This window comes from Macaca fascicularis, chromosome 14, assembly GCF_037993035.2.
Source record: "Macaca fascicularis isolate 582-1 chromosome 14, T2T-MFA8v1.1".
NCBI classification, from domain to species: domain Eukaryota; kingdom Metazoa; phylum Chordata; class Mammalia; order Primates; family Cercopithecidae; genus Macaca; species Macaca fascicularis.
The window spans coordinates 3,060,523-3,081,286 of record NC_088388.1 but is presented as its reverse complement, the minus strand read 5'-3'; the positions used below and the strand labels follow the sequence as shown (position 1 = coordinate 3,081,286).

The window sequence follows — 20,764 nt, the reverse complement described above, 5'->3', positions numbered from 1 at the left end:
CATGCAGGTGGAGAACTTACCCAAGATGACAGAAGGTGCATCCCACCCCGTTCCCATTTATTGTTCAAGGGACAGGTGAATCTGAGTCTGTGACCGCAGCTAAGAAATGTTGTGGACCCAGCTCAGGGTTCTCCCAGAGAGGCCTGGGGAGCTGGAAGCTCTGACCTCCTGGACAGGGGGTTGTAGAGGGGCCGAGGCCCAGGGGTGCATCGTGCCAAAAGGATCCCGGTCATTTTGCTAGGAAGGGAGCTGTCAGGGAGGGAGCCGTCAGGTGCAGCTCCCCTTGTGGAGCCCAAGGGCCAGGTGGGTAGAAGTGCTCACTGCTTGCAGGGTTGGCAGGGCAGCCCAGGGAGCACACTGGTGTGCTGGGGAGTAGATGTTGGGTGGTGCAGATGAGGGCCACTGGCCTCCCAACAGGGACAGGCGTGCTGCCCTGGATGTCCTCGTGCTGCTTGTGACCAGCACAAAGGAAAAGAATATTGTTCTTGATGCCAGCTTTGCTTGATGACTTACCTACCGAGCCTGCAGCTTGAGGAGGCAACTGACAGCCTGAGGATGGGGCTCCTGGGCTGGTCAAGATTTTTAAGGGTTTTGCGGCCTTGGTGGCTGGGTCTTGGCCACGGCTGGGTCACCTTTCCCGTGGAGATGTATGGGCAGATAGAGAAGCTGCTGCAGAGTGGTAGGCTTGGCGGTCGAGTACAAAGGACTTGGACTGAGGACCGCGTCATTCTCTTAGCATCACAGTTGTTCTGAGCCAGGACCTCTGGGATCATGTCCACGAGGGTGTGAGGTTGCCTTGTGCTGGCATCTACACTAAATGGAGCCCTGGGCACCAGCTGTGTCCTCAGGACCAGGGCTTGAGGTGGGAGATGGGGAGGGGATGGGACATGAGCCTTGTTGGCTGGTTTAGAGGGATCTAGAATTCCTAGAGGACCTTTGTTGCAAATCTCAGAGCCACCCAGGCTGAAAGCAAATGCTTTGCTCGGCCTCCCAGCCCGCCTCACATCCGGCTGCTCCCTCCAGGGCTGGCCTCCACTCCCCTCCTGGCCCTACCAGCTCTTGCCTGGAGCTCCACATCAGCTACCTGCAAGGTTCCCCTTTCATGGCCTTCCTAGCCCTTCTCCAGCCAGCAGCCAGCACGGTGTTTAAAAAGATAAACCACTTCATGTAGTTTGCCTACTTACAGCCCTTTGAGATTTGCCATGGGTCTCACTCAGTAAGTCCTGACCCCTTTCCAGACCCCACAGGCCCTGGACACCCCTCCACTCCACCTCCCTTCCCATGTCCTCCTCTCCCCCTTCCCTGCCCTCCCTCTCTCCTCCTTGCTCCCAGGGGTCCAGCCTCAGCCCTGGCTTCTTACTTCAGGGCCTTCGCACTGGCTGTGCCTCTGTTTTTGGCCCCTCCTTGGATCTACACTTGGTGGGCTCCATCTAATTCAGGTCCCAGCTCGGATGCCGCCTCCCCTGAGAGAGTCTCTGTTCCTGACACGATATCCATTCCAAAGCAGTTCTCAGCTGTGTGTTTTGTTTTCTCTTTATTTATACTGAAATGATCTTGTTTGTTTAGTTGAATGGCTTCCTATGGAGAAAGCGATTGAGCCAAGCCAGGTCCATGGTGGGCGCCGCTGCTGCGTGGCATCTGTCCCCGTGCACGGTTGCCTGCAAGTCTGCTCCGGGCTCTCTTCCCAGGGGCTGGCACACAGTAGGTGCTCTATGGTTAAGTGAGGCACATGTGGAAAGCCAGCATACTGTCTCATCCCAGGGAGGTCAGTAGGTTGAGACTGGCTGCCCCCATCTAGCAAGTCCCACCCACCATGTCCGGGTTTCAGCAGCATTGACTGGTGTGGGACGTGCCCAGCTCATTTCCTCCATGCCCTAGGATGGCGAGGACAAGAGTGTGTGTGTGACTCTTCCCAGGGTCCCATCATCTCTGATTTAGGAATGGAGCCCTTAGGGTGTCTCACCTCCTCGGGGTGCCTAATATTTTATTTGGTGAATGCAGATGGACTTAACTGGCCCGTCGATCTCCTCTGACCCTGCTGACACGAAGAGAAGGATGAAGGGGAAAGATGAGGCTCAACACCTGAACAGTATTCCCTCTAACTATGTACATTCTTTGGGAGTTTAAGTGGGAAATAGGGAGGAGATGTGGGGCATACCCCACCTCGGCAGGCAGCTGGTCAGGCTGCCGTTGTGACCAGCCTGGGGTCGCCTTCCCTTCATCCAAGGCCAGGGGAGTTTGCAAACCTGTAGTAAGCCCTGCTGTACCTGGCAGAGCAGAAGCACCACCCCGGCTTGGAGAGAGCAGGCCCCTGACTGCCGGCCATGGATGGCCCCTTGGGAAGTGCCCTGTGCTTCTGAGCAAGGAGGGAACGGGCCTCCAGGCGCTCGGGGACAGCACAGAGGGCACTCTTTCGCCCGTGCCTTTGTCCCTTCTCTCGCTGGCCCATTCTCAGCTGCTTCCTCTTGGGGAAGGGCCTTCCTTGGCCAGGGGAGGGAGCACTCAGTGGCCCGGCGCTGCGGAGGTATTGATGTGCTATTGGGGTGAATACGGCACTCGGTGTGGGGGTGGGGGCGGGAGGGTTGTCATTTAAAGGGGCCTTTGGGGATAGTCAGCAGAGGAAGGCGTGGTGTTGGGGCGGGGCATCCGCATCTCCGCGCCCCGTTCCTGGCAGCCAGCGGAATTTCTCATGTCTAGCTATTGCAGCGAATAAGACAGAGTCAACTAAAGGGCGCGCCACTGTAGGTCCTATTCGCTGGGCTGCGGCTCCAGGCAAAGGCATTTGTATGCCTGCCTATTAGGGTGAATGTGACGCAGGGAGTGTGGGTCGCTTAAAGGGCCGGGACTCTGGCAGCAGTGCGTCCCGCTCATGCCCGCCTATTGCGGTGAATACGGTGCAGTAGTCGGGTCGCTTAAAGGGTCCTGGTGTCCTGCTTGCTGGACTGTGCTGCTTTGGGGCAGCTCCTGGTCCTGGGCGGACCAGGAGACGCTGGCCTGTCGGGCAGGAAGGCTAGGTGCCCTTCTTACAGGATGAGTGAGCCTCACCCCCACCCCACCCCCTGCTGCCTTAGGAAGTCACCCAAATTTAGCAAAATTCAAGCCACAGCCAGCAGGCACCAGGGCGGGGCATGTGACCCTGTTCTGGAGGGCTGGCGGGGCCAGGGCAGGGAGGGGCCCGGGCCTAAGAGATTGATGGTGGTGATGGTGGCAGGCGCCGCCTGGGATCTGATCAGAAGGCCTAGCCGAGGAAGACGCAGCTGGAATTCTTCACCCCAGGTGCCAGGGTCAGCAGATTTTATTTGCCTCCTAAACCTTGGTTACCCCGTCTGTAAAGTGAGGCTCATGGCTGGCCCGTGAGAAGTCCCGAGATGGTCTTTGTACACAAGTGCTGGGTGAGCATCGGCCATTGTGTGGGTGACTGGCATGACCCACTACCCCACCCCTATAGGCTGCCAGTCAAAGGTTTCCACCCTCCAGCCACCATCTCCCTGGCTCAGATAGTCCTGGGTGGCCCTGGCCCTCCCTAGGTGGACCCTGTCCCTGCCGGCAGACCCTCCACCTCTCTAGCTCTCTCCTCTGCTCCTGAACTTGGCATTGGTCCCAGGCTGCCCTGAGCTGTCTCAGGGGACTCCTGACCCGTGAAGGGGCAGCAAGTCCACGGGAGGCAGTTGGCCTGGGCTCTTCGAGGCTGTTGTCCTTACCTGTAGAGCAGGGACCACTGCACATGGTGCTCCTGAGTGTAGCGGATCCAGTGAGTGGCCTGGCACAGGGCCAGGGAGAACTGGGATGCCTTAGTCTCTGGCCCACACACTCCCTACCAGCGAGCACTTTGTGGGTTAGGTACCAGACCTCGTTAGCCTGAGGCTGGGGTGCTGTGGACAAGGTGCTGGGACTTAGCATTAATGCTCAAAGATGAGCTACAGAGGTAGTGAGATCTCCCAGCCCCAGGGACACCTGAGAGTTCTACGTCTTCCCCACGCCAGCCTCAAGAACATACCTGGGCAAAAACCGACCCTCATGTTGCATTCTCTGTGGCTTCAGGGTGTGTGCACTCTTGCCTGGGCCCTCACCCTGCTGTCCCTTGTGTTCAGAGTGTGGCTGGTCCAAGGGCTCACAGCATCTGACAGGCTCCCCTCTGAGACGGAGGAAATGGGGCCCCAAGAATGGCAGGGTCATGGTGCTACTCCTCGCTGGGCCTCAGTTTCTCCATCTTAAGCCACCCCCATCCCTGACATTTGCTCCCAACCCCCACACCTGCGGGGCTAAGGCACCCGCACACAAGCAACACCCCAGCAGGAACTGAGACGGAAACCTGGACATCCAGAGCTCCCTCTCCACTCCCGAGACCTCAACTTCTCCAAAGGCTTCTGTCCATCTGCTCCTACGCCTTGAGCTGTTTTATATCTTGAGGAGGCACCCCAGGTTTTATGCAGAAAGAAGCGTCCACTAATTTTTAAAGGTTTGAGACTGAGTGATTGGAAATCTTTCTCGTCCTTCCTCCTTCCTCTCTCCTGTACCAGTATGCAGCCCGGGAGAGGCCTCATGTGTCACTGACCACGTACCAGTGTGCAGCCCGGGAGAGGCCTCATGTGTCACTGACCACGTACCAGTGTGCAGCCGGGAAGAGGCCTCATGTGTCACTGACACTCCACGAGTCTAACTTCTGCATGTGGAGTGTCCCTGTGGCTGGTCCTGGGGCGGTGGACTGGCCTGATGCTGCCAAGGACGCCCCACTTTCCCACAAAGCTCCACCCTGCTGTCTTGCACATCCTGGGGCCAGGACAGGAAGAGCACCCTGCGGATTGGAAAAGCAGGTGCCATTGTGGGCACCAAGAGCCCTTTGTGCTTTGTAGGATCGCGTGCTGCCACATGGCACCCTCTGATCTCCTTAGGGCAGAGGAAAAGAGCAGCCAGCTTTGACGGGAACCCTCGCCCACTCCAGCGCCCATGCTGGGTTTCTACTTTGGGCCCAGCTCCTGCAGGAACGCACAGATCTCTCTCGCTCCGAGACCTAGATTCTGCCTTGGAACGGCACAGCTGTCCCCAAAGGGCAGGCCGGGGCAGGCAGCTTGGCCACAGGAGGCTGGGAGAGTTTGGAGCATGAAGAACACCTAGAAATGTCAGAATGTGGGCCCCATCTGGAAACCTGAGGCTGAGGCCGCTTCAGGACAGGGCCTGGTTTCTTGTCCCATTACAGTGCCACAGTGGGTCATCCTCCCCAGCCTGGCACCACGAAGGCTCCCAGAGAGAGGAGGACAGAGGTGCTCTCTGTTGGTGACTAGCACCCAAGGGTGCTTGGCCCCAGTGTGCTGCTGAACACACATGGCCGCCGTGGTCGAGGCCATCAGGAATCCCCACCCTCGTGCCTTGCACCGAGTGCAGCTGTGTGGCTCTTTCCTGCCCAGACCCTCCCTGCTCGCAGGTGCCCACCAATAGCCAGAAGAACCTTCCGGCTGCTGCAAGCCCAGCAGGCTGGACCAGTTTCTCCTTCATCTGGTTGCTGTGAGCAGAGGAGAACGAGTTACTCAGTCCCCAGCCGGCCGGGGGCGGGGCCGCCTTCGTCTCTGCTCCGTGGCTGCTGGGTGCTCACACTCTAAAGTGATGTGGGTGGCAGGAAGTGGCCTTGTGGCGCCCACCCGCTGGGCACAGGGCTGGCCTGTGGAGCCACCCTAGTCATGGAGCCAAGCTGGCTGGGTGTCTCCTGCCCCCGTCTGTCTTGGCACAGGCCCTTCCCAGGCCTGCAAAGCCTGCTTCCATCGGGGCACTGCCTCAGGACCCGCAGCACACATGACATCTAGGCTAGCTAACTTGGTACCCAGGACCCCTCTTGGCCTCCCTGGGTCTCTTGGGGACGTCACCTTCTCCTGGAACCCTGTCTCATCAGGGTGACCTCTCAAAAGTCCAGCCTCATTCCTTATCTGCCCCTTGCCATCCTTTTACCGGTCAGGGTCTCTCTGCTGCTGGCCCTGACTCCCTTAGATCTGGGCCCTGCAAGGCCCACTTTTTCCCACGTGCTCAGGAAGCGCTGCTTGCTTTCCTCCCTCGTGGGCTGTGAGCCTGGTCCTGTGTGTTTGGCCTGTGTCATTTGCACAGAGGCACGCAGTTCTCTGATCGTTGGTGCGTGAAGCCAGGTGCCCTGGGCCGTAAGCACCGCCCAGTAAAGGCGCCCTTCACTTTCTGACGTGTGCGAGCTGGGAGTTTGCTGCCCTTGGGGGCCCCGAGGAGTGACCTGTCTGACCTTGTGGACAGGGGCACAGTGCTTAGAACATGGGCTTAGCAGTTGGCAAAGCAGGTGGGAATCTCCACCCTGTGGGGCCATGGGCAAGTCCTAAAGCCCCAGACCTTGGTTTCCTTGTCTGTGAAATGGGCCATTGCAGGGACAGCCTCCTGGAGGTGCCTCGGGACGTGGTGGGAGCATGAGCCAGCTCATCGTGAGCGCCGGCCCTAGGCCTGTGTGGAAGTGGCACGGGCTCTCAGAGCAGGGAGGGGCCACCTCCTATCATGCCTATCATTAATGAAAACTTTCACTGTGAAAGATCTAAACACAGGAACCATACAGAATAACAGAACCAACCCCAGCCTTGTCAAGGTCCTGGCACCTGGCCGTATTTGCTTTAGGTGTCTTTCAACAGCTACAAGTTGTGTGTAGGGAGGGCCCCAGAGCTCCCTTCTTTCCCCAGAGCTGCCATCCTGGGTTTCCAGGCTCATGCTTCCAGGCGAGTTTTGGGCTTTACTATATATGGATGGATCCGTAAACACACACAGACAGAGGTCACGTGACCACCGATGTTCTGCTCACATCCTTCTTTCTGATCGTTTTAGAGTCACAGAGAAGTCGCAAAAACAGTAGTTCACCGCCCTCTGCAACCTCTTCTTGTCTGTGTGGTTCTGTATGTCTTGTACATTTTCCTTGCTTTATATACATAAATCACATGGATTTCCATCCTTTGGAAGGACTTTCTGGTAGTTCCATTCCGTCCCTGGAGCAAGGTCTGCGTTCCGGTTTCCTTGGGCACGGCCGAGGGCACTCCCCCAGGGGACGGACCCGGGGTGGGGTCAGCAGCCCGGTGGGATGGGGCCCAGTCCCTCCTGTGCTCAGTGCTGCCTTCCCTGCCCCCTTGTCCCAGAGGGAATCATCCCTACCGCCCCCCCTTACTCTGCCTCAGCATAGGGCAGCGGGAGGCATCCTGGCCCCCGAGGAACATACCTTACAAAGATGTTTGCCAGGGCCCCCCAGGGGCCTCTCAGTGACCAACACATTTTGTTAGTTAAAACCAGAAACACAGGCTTGAGCCTGAGACTGAGGGTCCAGGAAGGGCTGGGTCTGGCCGAGACTCTGCAGGTCTGCTCACAGCCTGTTCCAGCACTGCAACCCCTTGCTGAAACCACACGTGTGTGGCCTTGCCAAAGATGGGGAGACGGGGCTTGGGAATACTGGCCAAGCCTCAGACCCACAGCACCTCCACAAAGCTGGGTTAAATGGAAGCGAACTGTCGGCATAGTGGCTGCTGCCCTAGCCATCTGGCCGCTTGGGATATGAGTGGCAGAGCTGGGGTGAGTGGCAGAGCTGGGGTGAGTGGCAGAGCTGGGACGAGTGAGTGGCAGAGCTGGGGTGAGTGGCAGAGCTGGGATAAGTGAGTGGCAGAGCTGAGGTGAGTGAGTGGCAGAGCTAGGGTACCCATCTCCCCTCGGTGCTTGGGATCACCCCAGGTCTCCAGTTGGGAAGTGGCCCAGGCAGGATTTGAGCCCGAGTCTGCCAGGCTGTGCCAGGCGTTATTCCTGTGAGAGAGGCCCTGTGGCACCTCCTGATGTGGCCAGGGAGAAATCCCCTTTTCCCAAGGAAGCTGGTGCTATAGTCCGTCTGTCCTAGGAAGGCCCTCCTGGGCGGGTGTGTGAGTTTGCAGGGGTTTCCACCACTAAGCAGCCCAGACATTGATTCTTTCTCAGTTCTGGAGGGGCTGAAGTCCAAGATCAAGGCCTTGCAGGGCTGGTTTCTCCTGAGGCCTCGCTCCTGATCGTGCAGGCAACCACCTTCTCCCTGTGTCCTTGCAGGGTCATCCCTCTGTGTGCCTGTGTCCTCATCTCCTCTTTTTATTTTTTATTTATTTATTTATTTTTAATTTTTTGAGACTGAGTCTGGCTCTGTCGCCCAGGCTGGAGTGCAGTGGCCGGATCTCAACTCACTGCAAGCTCCGCCTTCCAGGTTTACGCCATTCTCCTGCCTCAGCCTCCGGAGTAGCTGGGACCACAGGCGCCCGCCACCTCGCCCGGCTAGTTTTTTGTATTTTTTAGTAGAGACGGGGTTTCACCGTGTTAGCCAGGATGGTCTCGATCTCCTGACCTTGTGATCCGCCCGTCTCAGCCTCCCAAAGTGCTGGGATTACAGGCTTGAGCCACCGCGCCCGGCCATCTCCTCTTTTTATAAGGACACCAGTGAGATTGGACTAGGGCCCACCCTCATGACCTGTTTTAATTTAATATGCTCCTTAAAGACCCCATCTCCAAGTACAGCCACTTTCTCAGGTCCTAGGGACTAAGACATCAGCACATGAATTGGGGGGACACAATTTAGCCCGTGACCGTGGGTAGTGGAGCAGCCAGACTAACCCCAGGCATCTCGTCAGTGGGTTCTGTTTTTATTTCCTGTGAGGACCCAGCGTTTGCTGGGAGTGAGATTTTGATGTGATCAGAGGCTTTCCACACCCTTGAGTGTGTGCAGTGTTCTCAGATTTCACCTGCTTGAATCTTGACTGTTTTATGCCCTCCCAAGAGCCCCAGCTCAGCTGGAACCTGGGGGAGCTGTAGAGACCCCTGCTTGGTGAACGAAGCGTCAGCAGGAACACGCTCACCCTTCCAGGCTCACCCCTCCTGGGCCACACGCCGTCAGCCACTCTGTCCCACCGGCAGAGTGGGCAGGGAGGCCGGGATGCGGGTCACTCGGTGTGTGTGGGGTCAGCAAGCCCTCTATGACGCATCCTGCCACCCACTGGCAGGTGCTGCACGCAGGGCCGTGTTCTCCAGGTCCCAGCATCCTGGGCCAGCATCTGCGGGCTGGAGTGTGTCAGCCGCCCCTTCGCCGTTGCCCTCCCGTTCAGCAAACACCTCCTGCAGCAGCCCTCTGGACACCACACGGGGCCTTTCCTCCCAGGGAGGGCAGATAAGGGGCCACACACCAGCAGGGGTTTGAATGCCGTGTATTTCCCGGGCACAGACCTTCCTCAGGGGCTGCGGGCCTGCCCTGGGGCTCCCTGCTGTGTGTGCAGTGTCGGCAGCACTGTCGGGGAGCCGGTAACCCCGGGGCTCCCAGCTGCAGCCACCTTATCTGGGCTTCACCTATATGGAGCTTCTGCTGTCCAGAGCTCCGACGAGAACTCCAAATGCAGCAAAAAAGAAAACGAAAACGAAAGACTTCTCCCGAGCAGCCGTTGCGGACACCCACCCGTCACTCACAGCCGGGCCTGGTGGGCCGCTCGGGAGTCGTGCCAACGTGGGCCGCTGCTTCCCGGCAGCTTGAGCCGGTGGTCAGTTTTTAAACTGAGGTTTAACGAATGACCGCAGGCAAATAACTGTCCTCCCGCCCTGTTCATTATTTTTAAACTGTGTCTGCTTTGAATGTGCAAGGAACATGCTGTTTGTCTCTGGTGGGCGCCTGTTCTCCTGGCTGTGGCCGTTCATTATTCCTGGGCCTCAGCCCTAGCGATGGTGCTGGCGTCATCAGCCCCCCGCAGCTTGCTGGAACAGGAATAGCCCCGGGAATTTGTGACCTCAGTGAGCCACATCTTCAGGCTAGAGCGAGCTTTCCCACACAAGAGCAGCTTATCCCACGGAGGCTCAGATCTTTACACACATTTGCGCTGTTCCGTGCATATCCCGAAATGCATTACGTGCAACCTTGAGGTCTACATGAGAGACACTGGAACCTTCTTCCTGCTGACTTGTGTCATTATAACAGTTAATTTTGATAATGATTAACATGTATTTTATTGAGGCTTTTGGAATGACTTATCTCTTTTAACCCTTGAAACAACTCTATGCCATAAGTTCTATTATTGTCCCCATCTTACAGATGGGGACACGGGGGCTCAGAGAGGTGAAGCAACCTGCCCGGAGTCACCCACCCCTACGTGACAGGACTGGGACTGGAAGCAGCTCACCTCGTAGCCGGGACTCCCTGGCGCCCGGGGGATGTTGCACTCTGTGGGCTGTTTCTCGCTGTACTCAATGGCCCCAGACTCCTCCTCTTCTCCTTGGCGGAAGGGCTGTCAATGATCATTCCCGCCCACTGCTGTCTAGGAAACCAGATGAGTAAGATTGTTAGAAAAGTGAGCAAATCAGGAGCGGACGGACGTGGCAGGAGAACCCAGGAAGTGCCAGCGAGGCGTGAATGAGACCTGGCGCGCAGTGTTTCATGATGCTTGATTGGGCTGTTTAGGGGGATCTTTTCTGTGTTTCTCATTCTTCTGATTCTCGCTCAGCATCCAGTGTGGATCACACGGTATTGACAGCCAGCAGCGTGTATCAAACGCCTGCTTGCGCCCAGCTCTTCCTGGAGGCTTTGCAGGCACTGGTTCTGTTCACACTTAAGTGCCCTTTCAGGATAGAACCAGGGTTAGGGACGCTGCGTGCCTCGCCCGAGCCCGAGCCCATCGCACCCTGCAGGCTACTCCGATAATCCTGCAGGCCCCCACTGGTGTTCCAGGTGGGATCCCTGGAAGGGGGCCTGGTGAAAACCAAGGCCTGGTCCCTGCCCGCAGGAGAAGGGAACATAGGGGTCTCTCGGTCAGGAAGGAGTCCCACACTTTGAGCAGTTTCTGGCGTTTTTAGAACAGCTTTCAGTGTGCGCAGACCACCTTGGCAATCCAATGTCACCTATACTGTTATTTAAGACCTAGCTCTTTAATAAATCAACTCACTTCTTTTTGAAGTCTATTTATAACCTAGAAGACGTGTTAATCATTGCTGCAGTTAAAAAATCAACATCACCTGTGATAAATTGCAGGTAACTATGAAAACATGCACAATGAACACAAACCACTGACTACATGTTAGCTTTTGGGTGCTCTGGCCACAGGGACTCACATTGTTTGCTGTGAGCTTTGCGCCCGGGGCCACCCTGCCTTCCTTAAATAGAGAGATGATGAGCAGGGGCAGAGCCACCATAAAGACCATTCTCTTGTCCCTTGATGTAATCAGGAGGCTGGGAAGAGAATGGAGAAGGCCTCGCTTTCTCACTGTGACCTAATGGTGAAGGCCGCCTGTACTGCTGGTGTCACCAGGGGCATCGGTGACGTGCACACTTCCAAGCCGGCTCGAGAGGCAGAGGGGGCGTTTCAGTGGCCAATTCCAGGGGATTTGAGAACGGGCCCCTCTCCAGGAGCAGCCTGAGGAACAGGCAGCTGTCGGGGCTGCAAAGCCTGCCCCGGGGAGGCGGGAGAAGGTGACCCCAGTGACGGGGCCCATCCAGGTTCCCAGCACAGTGCGGCTGTGTTGCCTGGAGACCCCTTCCCACGGGGCCGACTGGCATCTGCCGAGTCACGGACCGTTCACGGACCGTTCTCCAAGGAGTCACCGGTTTTCTTTTTGGATTAATGCCAGGACAGTGTGTTCGGCAGGGATTCCAGAGGGGTGTAAGAACCGTTTTTTGTGCCGTGGGGGAAATAAAGGTACATGAGGCTTCATCTTCAATCCCTTGACTTTTCTTTTTCTTTTTCTTTTTTTTTTTTTTTTTGAGATGGAGTCTCGCTCTGTCGCCCAGGCTGGAGTGCAGTGGCCGGATCTCAGCTCACCGCAAGCTCCCCCTCCCGGGTTCACGCCATTCTCCTGCCTCAGTCTCCCGAGTAGCTGGGACTACAGGCGCCCGCCACCGCGCCCGACCAATTTTTTGTATTTTTAGTAGAGACGGGGTTTCATCGTGTTAGCCAGGATGATCTCGATCTCCTGACCTCGTGATTCACCCGCCTCGGCCTCCCAAAGTGCTGGGATTACAGGCGTGAGCCACTGCGCCCGGCCCCCCTTGGCTTTTCATGGGGGAAAGGGCAGGAGGACGGTTTGGTCGCGTCCCCAGCACATGGGGAGTGGGGAAGACAGCTGGGCTGACAGGAAGTGGCCAGGTCAGGCTGGTGCCGGGTCTGTCTGGTCGCCTGCTGTGTGTGTGTGTGTGGAGGAGGGGGTGCGCTTTTCTGCAGTTTCTTCCATGCCGGTGGCAGAGGGGCTGAGGAAGAGGCGTTCGCACCTTTGGCCAGGCTCTTCCCTGCTCCCAGCTCTGTACCCAGGGCGTGGGTGCTCTGGGGCTGCCATAACAAATGACCACAAACTGGGTGGCTTAGAACAACACAGATTCATTCATTCACAGTGGTGGGGCCCAGAAGTCTGAAATCCCAGTGCTGGCCGGCCTGCTCTCCCTCCAAAGGCGCTGGGGGAGGATTCTTCCTGCCTCTTCCAGCTCCCGGGGACTCCAGGTGTTCCTTGGCTTGTGGCTGCATCGCTCCGATCTCCGCCTCTGTCTTCACAGCACATTCTCCTCTGTCTGCGTCTCCTCCCCTGTCTTGTCACACGTGGACCCCAGTCATTGGACAAGGACCCCAGGCAGTGACCCTCTTTCCAAGGTCAGGGTCACAGGTACTGAGGTTAGGACTTGGACACATCTTTCATGAATACACAATGCAACCCTCCACCGCTGGGAGAAGGTGGCCACAGTGGGCAGCCTGCCATGACTCCGGGGAAGATGGACTAGGATCGGAACCTGTAGAAAGACCAGGGGTGGCATTCTGGGGCGTGGGGATGACATCACAGAGGCAGGCGTGCGTGATCACAGTCGTGTTTAGTTCTAGGGAGCAGGGGGTTGCCGTATTTCACAGATGAGAATAATGAGGCCTTTCAAGAAACCAGGAGCTGCCTGGGGCACCCAGGCTGTCAGCAGTGAGCTGGGAATGAAAGTTGGGGGTGGCCACCAGGGAGCCCCACCCCAGGGAAGGGAAGAGTTCTGCTCCCACTGGAGGCATGTTTGTCCAGCTCTCACGACACCACAGGCCGCTGGCCTCTGTGTCTGTGAGGTGGGACACCTTGATCCCCTGGCCTCCTGACCCCTGGCCTTTCCCTGAGATAGTTCCTACATGCTACTGACATGGCGGCCCAGCTTGGACAGGAGGGGATGCCCACCTGGGGGCTGCTGGGCTCCTCCCTAAGGAGGAGGAGGAGCTGCTGCTGGGTTCCTCCCCAAGGCTGCAGCCTTGTCCCAGGACCCCGGAAGACAACCTGGGACAGGACTGTGGTTGCATCACACATGTTTACCTGGGAACCAGAAAACGTTTTTTAAACAAAGCTGTCTTTAAAAAGTGAGGGGGAAAAAAGTACTGTCTGCTTCCCCCGGGGACTTGGGATCCTGGCTCCCGAGGGCGACTTGCCTTTTTGTACTGGCTCAGCCTGGAGCCTCCCGCCTGGGCCTCTGGGCCACAGTGCCCTCTTGGGAGGCAGCAGCTCTGCCAACAGGGGAAACAGCCGCTGGTTGGCTTCTGCATCCTGATTTGCTATGTGTGTGTGCACGTGTGTGTCTGTGTGTGCGCATGCATATCTGTGTGCTTATGCATGTGTGTGCAGGCATGCATCTGTGCACATGTGTATGTGTGTGTGCCGTGCCTGTGGTTGTGTGTGTCCATGCATCTGTTTGTGTGCCTGGGATGGGGCGGTGAGCAGTCAGGATAAAAGAGGAATGCAAGGCCACCATCGCACTCCTGTGTGTCAGCACCTGGCACACAGGGAACACTCACCAGCAGCCACAGCGGGCCCTTGTGCCCCGGGCTATGTGGTGCCTGCCAGGGCAGTGACCACCCGTTGACTGGTCAGTGAGGGTGGGGTCATTTGGTGATCAAAGAGGAAGAAGGGACAGGGAGTAGGGGCCTCGGGGAGCACCATTGTGTGCTGGAAACCACACGTCCTGATAGGACCTGCCTCCCAGGATGACTGTGAGGACCAAATCAGATCAAAGGAGCCCGGACAAGGCTGCAGCAGCCACCTGCTGCTTGCCTGATGCACCAACTGTCCCCACGGCCTGCGTAGGCGGCACCCTGCCACAGGCACACGTGGGCAGGGGAAGCTCATGGAGCGGCAAGCACTAGGTGATGTTGATGGGGACAGGGAGGATGCTGGCAAGAGGGTCAGCCACGGTCACAGCGCCCACTGCCTCCCTCACCAGAGCCCAGCACACCACAAGATCTTGCCCCTTTCCCGGCCACCAGATAGGGTAGGGGGGCTGGGAGGTCTCCCAAAGGGCGACTGCCCCGCCACCAGCCCACGCCTGTGGAAACAGAAGACTGCTCTGGGGGGCCTGACTTGGGGCCTCTGCTGCATTCTGGACTTGGGGGCTTCCAGCACGGTGGTGTGGATGCTCAGGGGGCCTGTTTCAAGTCTGATACTCCCTGGACAGTGGGAGAGCCATTCTGATAAGGCCGGAAGCCTCTGGAAAGGGCGGTTGCTAAGACATAGGGCTGGGGGGCCCAGGAGGTGGCTTTGGCAGCTGATATATAAAGGTGGCTCTGCGGTGGGCCCAGCGGGGAGGTCAGGGCTGGGGCAGGTTCTGAGCCTCTGGGGGTCCAGGCTCTCTGGAGGCTGCAGCCCACGGAGGAGACCTGGCCGGTCCCTGCCAACCCACAGCAGAGGCTACTCAGCTCCTTCTCTGCTAATTCTCCAGCTCATCCTGAGTCTTAATCCCTTTATCTTAATAACCTCTTTTATCTTGTGCCAGTTACTTGATTTTTCACCTGTTTGAAGCCTCTTATCTAGCTGGTTGTCACCTTTGCCTTCTTAAAAACCCTTAGCCTCCCTCGGGGGATGGGATTCTGCTATTACACCCAGCGTCCTCTCCTGCTTTGAGGCTCTTCCAAAATTCTCCTCTTAAAACCCCATCCGGGTAGTGGATTTCCCTTCACGTTGTGCCTTCAAGAGAAATCTATGGCTTCTCCTATTTGGCTTCATATGATAGAAAACGTCAAAGACGTACAAAAGTGCAGAGGGCAGTGCCCCCGCCCCGCCGTCATGGAAGTGGGTCCCAGACAGCGCCCCGTCTCCTCCACCCGGACAGCCACTGGAAAGAGACTCCGTGCGCACCTCCGGTCCTCTCTCTTCTGTGACCTCTGTTCTTCCATCTTGTTACCCACCTTCAGGGCGGCCAGCAGGAAGGTGTGGGGGGCAAAGCACATGTCATGGCAGGGGCACTTCCTCTCCACTCTCCCTGGCCCCTCAGCCCTTGCCTCCCCAGGTCAGGGGTGGGGGCCCACATGTCAGCATTGGGTAGCAGAAGGAATGGGGAAGGTTCTGGAAGGTCCCACCCCGATGCCCCTCATGACCTTGGGGAGTATGTGGTGGGGTCCAGTCCACCCTCCCAAAAGACACCTAAGAAAGTCAGCAGGTGCGATTTCCGACCTGCTCCCTAGGGAGTCCCCGCTGTACTGTATACACATCACGGTCAGACTCACCCAGAAGGCATTCATTGGCACCTACTCCATGCTCAGGCACTGGGGGTGCAGGGAGAGCTGTCTACTCCATGGAATGGGAGCCTCTGCAGTGAGTGTGCCAAGTGCTGGGTGCCGGGGGAGTGGGGAGGATGAAGAACAGGAGAGTGACCAGGCAGGAGCCCAGCTAGTGGCCCCAGAGGTCCTGGGAAGCAAGGGCAGCTCGGTGAGGCCGGGGCCATGGTGGACGTTGAGTCGCAAGAACAGGCTCCTGGTGGTGGAGACCCAGACAAGACGGAAGGGCCTGGGTCGTGCGCATCAACTCCCACTCGCTGAGGCTGGTCCCGTTCCTCCCTGCACCTTGCATGCCCCTGTGCCCCGTCTAGGGCCGCACCCGCGTGTCCCTGGACACGCTCACTCCCATAAAAGCCACTGCCAGCCATCCGCCTCTCTTCCGGCAGATATTGATTACAGAGCGTTTTAGTCCCAAGGGTAAATTTCTGGAAGTCCATCCCCGGCTTAAAGGATACATGAGCACTTGGCGCCTTGATTCGAGTTCACAAACGGCCGTCTGGAGAGGTCAGTGCAGCTCTGCCTGCGTCGCTGCCGTCCCAGCTGGGCCTGCATGGGGCTGTGTGCCCATAGCAGGGCTGACTGGGCTGACCCACAGCCTGGGACACGAGGGAGAGGCTGGAAGCAGACCTTGTCACCGTGGGCTGGCCTCGGCTGCGGCTGTCCCGGCCCAGGCAGCTTGAGGTCAAGCCAGGTTGGCCTGCAGAGGCAGGAGCCGTGCCCAGGCCTGTGGCCAGCCCTGTGGGACACAGAGTGTCAGACACATCCAGTACTCGAGCTGGCCCCTGCTCCCCCTCCTCCCAGGGCCTCTGCCAGCATCCTCCTGGGTGGGCCCGGCCCAGCCCTAGCCCCTGACTCTGGAGCAAGAGTCCTAAGTCCAGCGCTCAGGCCTCATAGAGGCCTTGCAGCCTCCCACCCACGCGGCCCGCTTGAGACAGGGTGAGTCACACGGCTGTGGTTCTGCCTTGGGGAAAACTGAAGCCCAGGACAGAGCTGGGGCCTCAGCCCGCCCAGAGGTAACAAGGTACAGGCTGTGCATTTAGCCCAGGAGAGTTGTGACAGCTGCCAAGACCCCTGTGCCCTCAGCTGAGCCACCTCGAAAATCCCAGCCCCTTGTCAAGACCAGAGGTGGGTGTGCTGGGAAGGGGCATGAGAGGCGAATCACAAATAGAAACGCCAGCTCCAGCCACAGCGAAGGGGCTCCTGGCTGCCAGGGACCCCGCAGTCTTTGCTGCCCTGTGCTGCCCTATGCCAGACCGTTTCAGAACAGGCTGTACAAAGGCCAACTCAGTCATCTCCCAAACCCCAGAGGGGCCCCAGGATTGTCCCCCTCCCCAGAGAGAAGCCTGCAGCCTGGAGCTGGCCTCTCCCCAGGCACTCAGGCGCAGCTGTGTGCCCAGTGGCTTAGCAGCTCTGCAGAAGGCAAGCGATGGAGTGCCCGAAACCGGGTGCGATGGAAACCGGGTGCCAGAAATACACCAGGTCCCTTGTCCCAGCCATGCTGTGACAGGGTCCAACAACCGTGCCCACGGGCGGGGGGCTTCTGACCACCATGTCCCACCCAGCCTCTCCTCAGGCCAGAATCTCCACCTGCATTCTCTCTGTCCCCAACTCTCAGAGTTCCCACCAAATCCTGTAGAGGAATCCACAAAAGAGACCCCTTTCCTACCTTCCCGTGAGTTCCCCTCCTCGGCTGCCCTCTTCTCCCCCACCCTGGGAGTGAGCTCTGGCTCCTCAGAGTCCCACATGCCCTGGGAGTTTCCTGCAGGAAACAACAATCTTCCCCAGAGGCGGCTGTGCCGGGGGCGCGGCTCCTAAGGGCAGTGTGTCAGTCTCGCTGGTCTGCCCGCCCTGGTCTGAGAGCTCCTGCGGGGCCGCTGGACCCTGGCTTATTTTTCTGTGTACCCCTAGCATCTGGTGAGATGGAAGGGCCTGGACTAGAAATAACGCGCGGCCTCCGTGGGCTCCTGGGGCCAAGGCCACTGGGTCTGGCGTGGTCCCGGCAGGGCGGAGGGGCCCCAGGTGGATCCTCCCTTCCGCAGGTGGAACAGCAGCTGAGGGTGGTGTTCAGAGCACGTTTGCCGACTGTGACCCCGGGAGCATTTACCAGCGTCCCCGTAACTCTCAGCCCACCCAGAGTCATCTGGGAGTGTCGTGGAGTCGTGACCTTCCTCCAGGTAACCAAGTTAAGTGAATGCAGGATGGGCTACCAAGTGCCCGTTGCCAACCACTGAGGTCGACAGGCTGGGGTTCTGGTCCGGTCTTGGTCGGCCAGGCCCCGCTTCCCACCAGGGCCTCCCTTCTCATCTGTAAACTGCACAGGGGCTCTAAATGCCACGTTGGTCCTGCCGGTCTGGGGTCTGAGGGTGCGAGTCTGTGAGTGTCCCCCAGGAAGCAGCCCCCAGCGCAGACCCCCATTCCCGTGGTGTGTGGGTCTCAGCCGGCACGGGGACTGCAGCCACGTCCGATGTTCCCAGCCCTCAGGAGGCCAAACTCCCACCCCAAGAACATCATGGCCAGGACAGCAGGCAAGAGAGTGCCAACTCGCTGGGCAGGGTTGGCTTCCAGAAGGTTCAGTGGAGGCTGTGGGGCAGTGGGAGACACTGCTGGCCCGGGAGGACGGGATGTGACCAAGGGATTGGGGCTGGTGAAGCGGCCTGGCCTGTGGGACTGGTTGCAGGGGCTGCCAGTGTGACAGAATTGTGGGCCCTGCTGCGGTGAGCACTGAGCTGGCACAGCCGGTGGTGGAGGGAGGAGCAGGGCCTGAGGCTTCATCTGGAGGCTGGAGCCCTGGGGGAGGTTCATCAAGGGGCGGATGGGGTTGAAAAGGTGGCTCTGCCACAGGCGATGGGAGGCAGTGGGGCAAGTTGATTAGGCTTTGCCTAATCCAGATGGGCACGGGGCCGGCACAGCTGCACGCGGAGAATGTGAGGGCCAGGCAGAGCAGGGAGGGATGGGCTTCTGTGGCTGGGGGCGCACAATGCTCCTTCCGTGGGGAGTTGCAAAGAGCCAGGCTGCCCCCCAGAGGCCTCCACTGGGCTAGATGCTACTGAAGCTGCCTGTAATGGGGTGAACAGTGTCCCCCAAAAATGTGTCCAGGTCCTAACCCCAGGTACTTGTGGACGTGGCCTTGCTTGGAATCCGGGTCTCTGCAGATGTAACTGAAGATCTTGGTATGAGACCCTCCTGGAGGATCCGGGTGCCAGGGGGGTGATTCTCACAGGGCCTGGGGAATGGGCTACAGCCTGGCCCCAGGCCTGACCTCCCGCCAGGGTGGCTGCCGGAGCGTGGGGATGCCCTTTGGTCCGGACTTGCAGGATTTGTAAGGGGGGCGTGTTTTTCCCATTATAAAATGATCCCCAAGAGGCAACATAACATGGGGTGTCCCCAAAGTCAGAGGACCCACACGTGTGTGGCTGCTTGGCCAGATGCAGGTGGTTTAATTTGGGGCCGGCGTCTGCTGTCTCAATGTCGGTGGAACGGGGTCAGGCTGGGCCCAGCCCGCACTCCCCTGCAGAGGTCAGCTGGTCCCGGCCACGGAGCCTGGCAGGTTCGCTGCTGGCTGTGATCACGATCAATGCATTGATGGGAATGTGAAGAGCTGTGGAAATTCCACTTTGTTTTTTAAAGAAACAGCATTGGTCACCCAAAGTCCACCGCCGCCAGCGTTTCTGCGCACTCCAGCTCCCCATCACGGGGGCTTTACCATGTCGAGGGCACCTCACCCTGTTTCTCGGCACCGTGGCACCCAACTTCCCTGGGGCTGTCATTGTCAGCAGTTTCATTGTATCCCCCAGGGTGTGAGCTGCAGACGAGGGGGCACTTTCTGTCCCCACCTGCCTGTCACTTCTACCCGCGATGGGTTTTTTGTGTATTTCTGTCCTGATGCAGCCTGCTTGAACCACCTCCCAAACAATAAACCCATGTTTGGTCCCAGGGCTGTGGGACGCCCTGAGGATGGGGGAGCCATCGAGGCTTGCCGGGCTCAGTGGGTGTTGGAGCAGCTGTCCCCCGCCAGGCCTGACTCAGTGTGGCTTGAGGCCATCGACCCTCCGTCCTGCTGCCCAAACCCAGTGCCCACCCCAGAGCTCCCATGGTACAGGATGATCCCAAGAGCTGCTGATTCCGGCCAGACGCGGTGACTCACGCCTGTAATCCCAGCACTTTGGGAGGCCAAGGCGGGCGGATCACGAGGTCAGGAGATCGAGACCATCCTGGCTAACACGGTGAAACCCCGTCTCTACTAAAAGTACTAAAAAAAAGCCGGGCGAGGTGGCGGGCGAGGTGGCGGGCACCTATAGTCCCAGCTACTCGGGAGGCTGAGGCAGGAGAATGGCATAAACCCAGGAGGCAGAGCTTGCAATGATCCGAGATCGCGCCACTGCACTCCAGCCTGGGCAACAGTGCATGACTCCGTCTCAAAGAACAAAACAAAAAAAGAGTTGCCTATTTCATAGCATCTGCTGTGCACTGCAGCCCAGGTACCTTCCTCGGGCCCTGCCCAGCTCTGACCACAGCCAGGAGCTAGGAGGACCCCCCGGGCTGCAGTAAAGCAAACCAAGGGCTCAGGGCTCCAGAATCATCTGGTCACCCTCCAGTCTTAGTGAACTCCAAAGCCCGTGTTCTTTCCCCAAAGAGCCCCAGGAAACCCGGAAAGAACCGGGCCGGGCCCTGGCAAGCACCAGTTTGCATTCCGTGTCTGGACCTGCCTGTCCTGGATACTGCGTGGGCGTGGAAGCAGACAAGATGTGTGGCCTTTGGTATCTGGCTTCTTTTACTTGGCTCATCTCTGGGGCTCATCTGTGTCGTCGCATGTTGTTGTCGCATGTTGTCGCATGTTGTTGCATGTGTGAGTGCTGTGCTTCCTTCCTCTTGAAGGTCGAATGTTCTTCCGTCCGTCGCGCAGATGTGACCCATGTTTATCCGTTCACCCGTGTGGACGTCTGGCCGTGTCTACTTTCTGATGGGCCTGAGCCATGCTGCTGGGAGCGTGCGTGCGCGTACCACCTGGGGGCATGCACTCGTTTCTCTTGGGCGTGTGCTCGTTTCTCTTGCGTGTGTGTGCTTCTTTCTCTTGGGTGTGTGTGCTCCTTTCTCTTGGGCGTGTGCTCGTTTCTCTTGGGTTCGTGTGCTTATTTCTCTTGGGTGTGTTGTGTCCGTGCATTTTCACCCACAGTGCAGCCCCCTGTGGGCCCCTGGAGTCAGTCACTGGTCCATGTACTGGGCTGTACCTGCCTCCTCTGCCC

General features: G+C 58.4%; 1 protein-coding gene across 9 annotated transcripts in view; it reads left to right on the top strand.

The window, feature by feature from the left end:
• Positions 1-20,764, top strand: part of OSBPL5 (oxysterol binding protein like 5) — an 80,380-nt gene that overhangs the window by 2,020 nt on the left and 57,596 nt on the right. For 3 of the 9 annotated variants that reach the window (XM_074012908.1, XM_065527807.2, XM_065527804.2), the window contains exon 1: positions 17,566-17,695. The exons of 5 other annotated variants lie outside the window; for them this stretch is intronic. The gene's annotated coding sequence lies outside the window, so the exon portion shown is untranslated. Of the gene's footprint in view, positions 1-17,563; positions 17,696-20,764 lie in introns of those variants that run through there. One more of the 9 variants, XM_065527806.2, reaches the window with a different exon arrangement.